Below are 5,893 nucleotides of genomic sequence, written 5' to 3' on the forward strand. Positions count from 1 at the left end.
AACAATCCCCGGCAACGGCGCCAAAAACTTGGTGCACGAATTTGTAATTCGCACAACTAACCAGCAAGTGCACCGGGTCGTCCAAGTAATACCTTACGTGAGTAAGGGTCGATCCCACGGAGATTATTGGTTTGAAGCAATCAATGTTTATTTTATTAATCTTAGTCAGGAGGCCAATAAGGTTATTTGGATTTAGTGGTAAGAAGTCAAAGTATTTAAAATTGTAAGAAAAATAATAGAGAATAATAGCGTTACTTGTTGTGCAGTAATGGGGAATATGTTGGAGTTTTGGAGATGCTTTGTCCTTTGAACTTCAACTCTTCCTTGAAATCCTTCAACACACGCAAGGCTCCTTCCATGGCAAGCTCTATGTAGGGTGTCACCGTTGTCAGTGGCTACTTCCCATCCTCTCAGTGAAAACGTTCCTATGCTCTGTCACAGCACGGCTAATCATCTGTCGGTTCTCAATCAGGTTGGAATAGAATCCATTGATTCTTTTGCGTCTGTCACTAACGCCCAACCTTCAGGAGTTTGAAGCACGTCACAGTCATTCAATCCCGGAATCCTACTCGGAATACCACAGACAAGGTTTAGACTTTCCGGATTCTCATGAATGCCGCCATCAATCCGGCTTATACCACGAAGATTCTGATTAAGGAATCTAAGAGATATTCATTCAATCTGATGTAGAACGGAGGTGGTTGTCAGGCACATGTTCATGGATTGAGGAAGGTGATGAGTGTCACGGATCATCACCTTCTTCATAATTAAGCGCGAATAAACATCTTAGATAAGAACAAGCGTGTTTGAATGGAAAACAAAGGAATTGTATTAAATCATCGAGACGCTGCAGAGCTCCTCACCCCCAACAATGGAGTTTAGAGACTCATGCCATCACAAAGTATGTAATTCAGATCTGAAAATGTCATGAGGTACAAGATAAGTCTCTAAAAGTCGTTTAAATAGTAAACTAGTGACCTAGGTTTACAGAAAATGAGTAAACTAAGATAATTGGTGCAGAAATCCACTTCTGGGGCCCACTTGGTGTGTGCTGGGGCTGGGACTAGAGCTATCCACGAGTTGAGGCCTTTCTTGGAGTTGAACTCCAAGTTATGACGTGTTTTGGGCGTTTAACTCCGGATCATGACGTTTTTCTGGCGTTTAACTCCAGACAGCAGCATTAACTTGGCGTTCAACGCCAAGTTACGTCGTCTATCTTCGCGCAAAGTATGGACTATTATATATTGCTGGAAAGCCCTGGATGTCTACTTTCCAACGCCGTTGAGAGCGCGCCAATTGGACTCCTGTAGCTCCAAAAAATCCATTCCGAGTGCAGGGAGGTCAGGATCCAACAGCATCAGCAGTCCTTTTTCAGCCTAAGTCAGATTTTTGCTCAACTCCCTCAATTTCAGCCAGAAAATACCTGAAATCACAGAAAAATACACACACTCATAGTGAAGTCCAGAAATATGATTTTTTCTTAAAAACTAATAATATTCTACTAAAAACTAATTAAAACATACTAAAATCTACATGAAATTACCCCCAAAAAGCGTATAAAATATCCACTCATCAGCCTGCATAGTGGACTGGATATACTTCATTACATACTCTGAATGCTGGAGCAAGAAAATTGTACTCCACAAGTTTCGCACAGATGAACCAGCAAGTGCACCGAATCGTCCAAGTAATTGATGAGCGGATAATTTATACGCTTTTTGGCATTATTTTTAGTATGTTTTAGTTAGTTTTCATTATATTTTTATTAGTTTTTAGTTAAAATTCACTTTTCTGGACTTTACTATGAGTTTGTGTGTTTTTCTGTGATTTCAGGTATTTTCTGGCTGAAATTGAGTGACCTGAGCAAAAATCTGATTCAGAGGCTGAAAAGGACTGCAGATGCTGTTGGATTCTGGCCTTCCTGCACTCGAAGTGAATTTTCTGGAGCTACAGATATCCAATTGGCGCGCTCTCCATTGCGTTGAAAAGTAGACATCCTGGGCTTTCCAGCAATATATAATACTCCATACTTTGCCCGAGATTTGATGACCCAAACCGGCGTTCCAAATCAGCTCAAGACTGCCCGGCGTTAAACGCCGGAACTGGTACAAGAATGGGAGTTAAACGCCCAAACTGGCACAAAAGCTGGCGTTTAACTCCAAGAAAGGTCTCTACACATGAAAGCTTCAATGCTCAGCCCAAGCACACACCTAGTGGGCCCGGAAGTGGATTTTTATGTCATTTACTCATTTTTGTAAACCCTAAGCTACTAGTTATCTACAAATAGGACCTTTTACTATTGTATTTTACATCCTGGAATCTTTTGATCACTTTAGATCTTAGGATCATCTTTGGACGTCTAGTTCTTAGATTATGAGAGGCAGGCCATTCGGCCATGCCTAGACCTTGTTCTTATGTATTTTCAACGGTGGAGTTTCTACACACCATAGATTAAGGTCTGAAGCTCTGCTGTATCTCGAGTATTAATGCAATTACTATTGTTCTTCTATTCAATTCAGCTTATTCTTGTTCTAAGATATCACTTGTTCCTCACTTGATGAATGTGATGATCCGTGACACTCATCATCATTCTCACCTATGAACGTGTGCCTGACAACCACCTCCGTTCTACCTTAGATTGAGTGGATATCTCTTGGATTCCTTAATCAGAATCTTCATGGTATAAGCTAGAATTGATGGCGGCATTCTTGAGAATCCAGAAGGTCTAAACCTTGTCTGTGGTATTCTGAGTAGGATTCAAGGATTGAATGACTGTGACGAGTTTCAAACTCGCGATTGTGGGGCGTTAGTGACAGACGCAAAAGAATCACTGGATTCTATTCCGACATGATCGAGAACCGACAGATGAATAGCCGTGCTGTGACAGAGCGCGTTGAACATTTTCATTGAGAGGACAGGACTATAGTCATTGACAACGGTGATGCCCAACATACAGCTTGCCATGGAAAGGAGTAAGAAGGATTGGATGAAGATAGTAGGAAAGCAGAGAGACGGAAGGGACAAAGCATCTCCATACGCTTATCTGAAATTCTCACCAATGAATTACATAAGTATCTCTATCTTTATTTTATGTTTTATTCATCTTTTAATCCTCCATAACCATTTGAATCCACCTGACTGAGATTTACAAGATGACCATAGCTTGCTTCATACCAACAATCTCCGTGGGATCGACCCTTACTCGCGTAAGGTTTATTACTTGGACGACTTTGTGCACTTGCTGGTTAGTTGTGCGAAGTTGTGATAAAGAGTTGAGATTACAATTGTTCGTACCATGTTGATGGTGCCATTGATGATCACAATTTCGTGCACCAAGTTTTTGGCGCCGTTGCCGGGGAATTAAATGTCCTAACTACAGTTTCGCATTTGTTCCCTGCAATAACAGTGCCAAGTTTTGATCCGGCAACAACACCAAGTTTTTGGCGCCGTTGCCGGGGATTGTTCGAGTTTGGACAACTGACGGTTCATCTTGTTGCTTAGATTAGGTATTTTTCTTCAGAATTTTTGAGAATGAATTCTAGAGTTTCAAGGTGATGTTCTTATCATCACCAAAGCTGATTGATTTTCATCAATTTAGCTCTTGAATGTAATGTCTTGCTGAAGCTTGGCTAGCCATGTCTAATCTTTTTAGACTAAATCTTTAGACTAACATTGCATGATTCCTGGAATTCTTATTAAAAATTTTGAATCTCTTTATTTTCTTTCTCCACATAATTTTTGAAAAATCCAAAAAAAATTATAAAATCTTAAAATCAAAAATATTTTATGTTTCTTGTTTGAGTCTAGTGTTTCATTTTAAGTTTGGTGTTAATTGTATGTTTGTGTTCTTCTTACATTTTTCGAATTCATTCATGTGTCTTCATTAATCTTCAAGTTGTTTTTGATGATTTCCTTGCTCTGATCTGTAAATTCTCTTGTTTTGTGTGTTTTGTTGTTTCTCATATGCATTCTCAATTTGTTAGTGTCAGTAGTATACAAACTTCTAAGTTTGGTGTCTTGCATGCATTGTTTATTTGATTTTTGTTGCATTTTGATTATTCCTCATCATTAAAAATTCAAAAAAAAATTCTTAATATGTGTCTTTTCAAGTCAATAATACAGAGAATTGAATATTCAGAACATTCAGCAGAGGAATTACACAAAAAAAGCTGGGCATTCAAAACGCCCAGTGAGGAAGGAAAACTGGCGTTTAAACGCCAGCCAGGGTACCTGGCTGGGCGTTTAACGCCCAAAAGGGTAGCATTTTGGGCGCTAAACGCCAGAATGGATACCATTCTGGGCGTTTAACGCCAGGATGGCACAAGAGGGAAGATTTTGTTTTTAATTCAAATTTTTTTCAAGTTTCCATAATTTTTAAAAATTAAATCTTTTTAAATTGTTTGTCAATCATATCTTTTCAATCAAATCTTTTTAAAACAATAACTTTTCAATCATATCTTCTTAATCACATCTTTTTCAAAATAGTTTTCAATCATATCTTTTTGATTTCTAATTTCAAAATCTTTTTCAAAATTCACTTAATTTCTTTCCAAATCTTAGTTTTCGAAAATCAATTACCATTTTTCAAAATTTCTTTTAATTAATTCACTTTAATTTTCGAAAATTTCTTTCCCTCTTCTCACATCCTTCTATTTATGGACTAACACTCCTCTTTAATGCATAATTCGAACTCTATCTCTCTTGATAAGTTCGAATTCTCTACCTCTTCCTTCTATTCTTCTTTTCCTTTGACACCTCAAGGAATCTCTATACTGTGACATAGAGGACTCCATATTTTCTTGTTTTCTTCTCTTTCATATGAGCAGGAGCAAAGACAAAGGCATTCTTGTTGAAGCTGACCCTGAACCTGAAAGGACCTTGAAGCGAAAGCTAAGAGAAGCTAAAGCACAATTCTCTGTAGAGGACCTAACAGAAATCTTCAAGGAAGAAGACATGGCAGCCGAAAACAACAACAATGCCAACAATGCAAGGAAGGTGCTGGGTGACTTTACTGCACCTACTCTCGACTTCTATGGGAGAAGCATCTCTATCCCTGCCATTGGAGCAAACAACTTTGAGCTTAAGCCTCAATTAGTTTCTCTAATGCAACAGAATTGCAAGTTCCATGGACTTCTATTGGAAGATCCTCATCAGTTTTTAGCTGAATTCTTGCAAATCTGTGACACTGTCAAAACCAATGGGGTTGACCCTGAGGTCTACAGACTTATGCTATTCCCTTTTGCTGTAAGAGACAGAGCTAGGATATGGTTGGACTCACAACCTAAAGAAAGCCTGAACTCTTGGGAAAAGCTAGTCAATGTCTTCTTGGCAAAATTCTTTCCACATCAAAAATTGAGTAAGCTTAGAGTGGAAGTCCAAACCTTCAGACAGAAAGAAGGTGAATCCCTCTATGAAGCTTGGGAAAGATACAAACAATTGATCATAAAGTGTCCTTCTGACATGCATTTTGAATGGAGCATCATAGGTATCTTCTATGATGGTCTGTCTGAACTGTCCAAGATGTCATTGGACAGCTCTGCTGGAGGATCTCTTCATCTGAAGAAGACGCCTGCAGAAGCTCAAGAACTTATTGAAATGGTTGCAAATAACCAATTCATGTACACTTCTGAAAGAAATCCTGTGGACAATTGGACGAATCAGAAGAAAGGAGTTCTTGAAATTGATACTCTGAATGCCATATTAGCTCAGAACAAAATATTGACTCAGCAAGTCAATATGATTTCTCAAAGTCTGTCTGGAATGCAAGCTGCACCAGGCAGTACTAAGGACGCTTCATCTGAGGAAAAAGCTTATGATCCTGAGAACCCTTCAATGGAAGAGGTGAATTACATGGGAGAATCCTACGGAAACACCTATAATCCTTCATGGAGAA

The 5,893-nt window shown here is 38.9% G+C and overlaps 1 non-coding gene across 1 annotated transcript; it reads right to left on the reverse strand.

Annotated features, from left to right (window-relative positions):
• Positions 1-5,358: 5,358 nt before the first annotated feature.
• Positions 5,359-5,462, reverse strand: LOC112798897 (small nucleolar RNA R71). The gene has a single exon (XR_003200493.1). It is a non-coding gene; the product is annotated as a small nucleolar RNA R71 (small nucleolar RNA).
• Positions 5,463-5,893: the final 431 nt, after the last annotated feature.

The sequence above is a fragment of the Arachis hypogaea genome, chromosome 4 (assembly GCF_003086295.3).
Source record: "Arachis hypogaea cultivar Tifrunner chromosome 4, arahy.Tifrunner.gnm2.J5K5, whole genome shotgun sequence".
Lineage (NCBI taxonomy): Eukaryota > Viridiplantae > Streptophyta > Magnoliopsida > Fabales > Fabaceae > Arachis > Arachis hypogaea.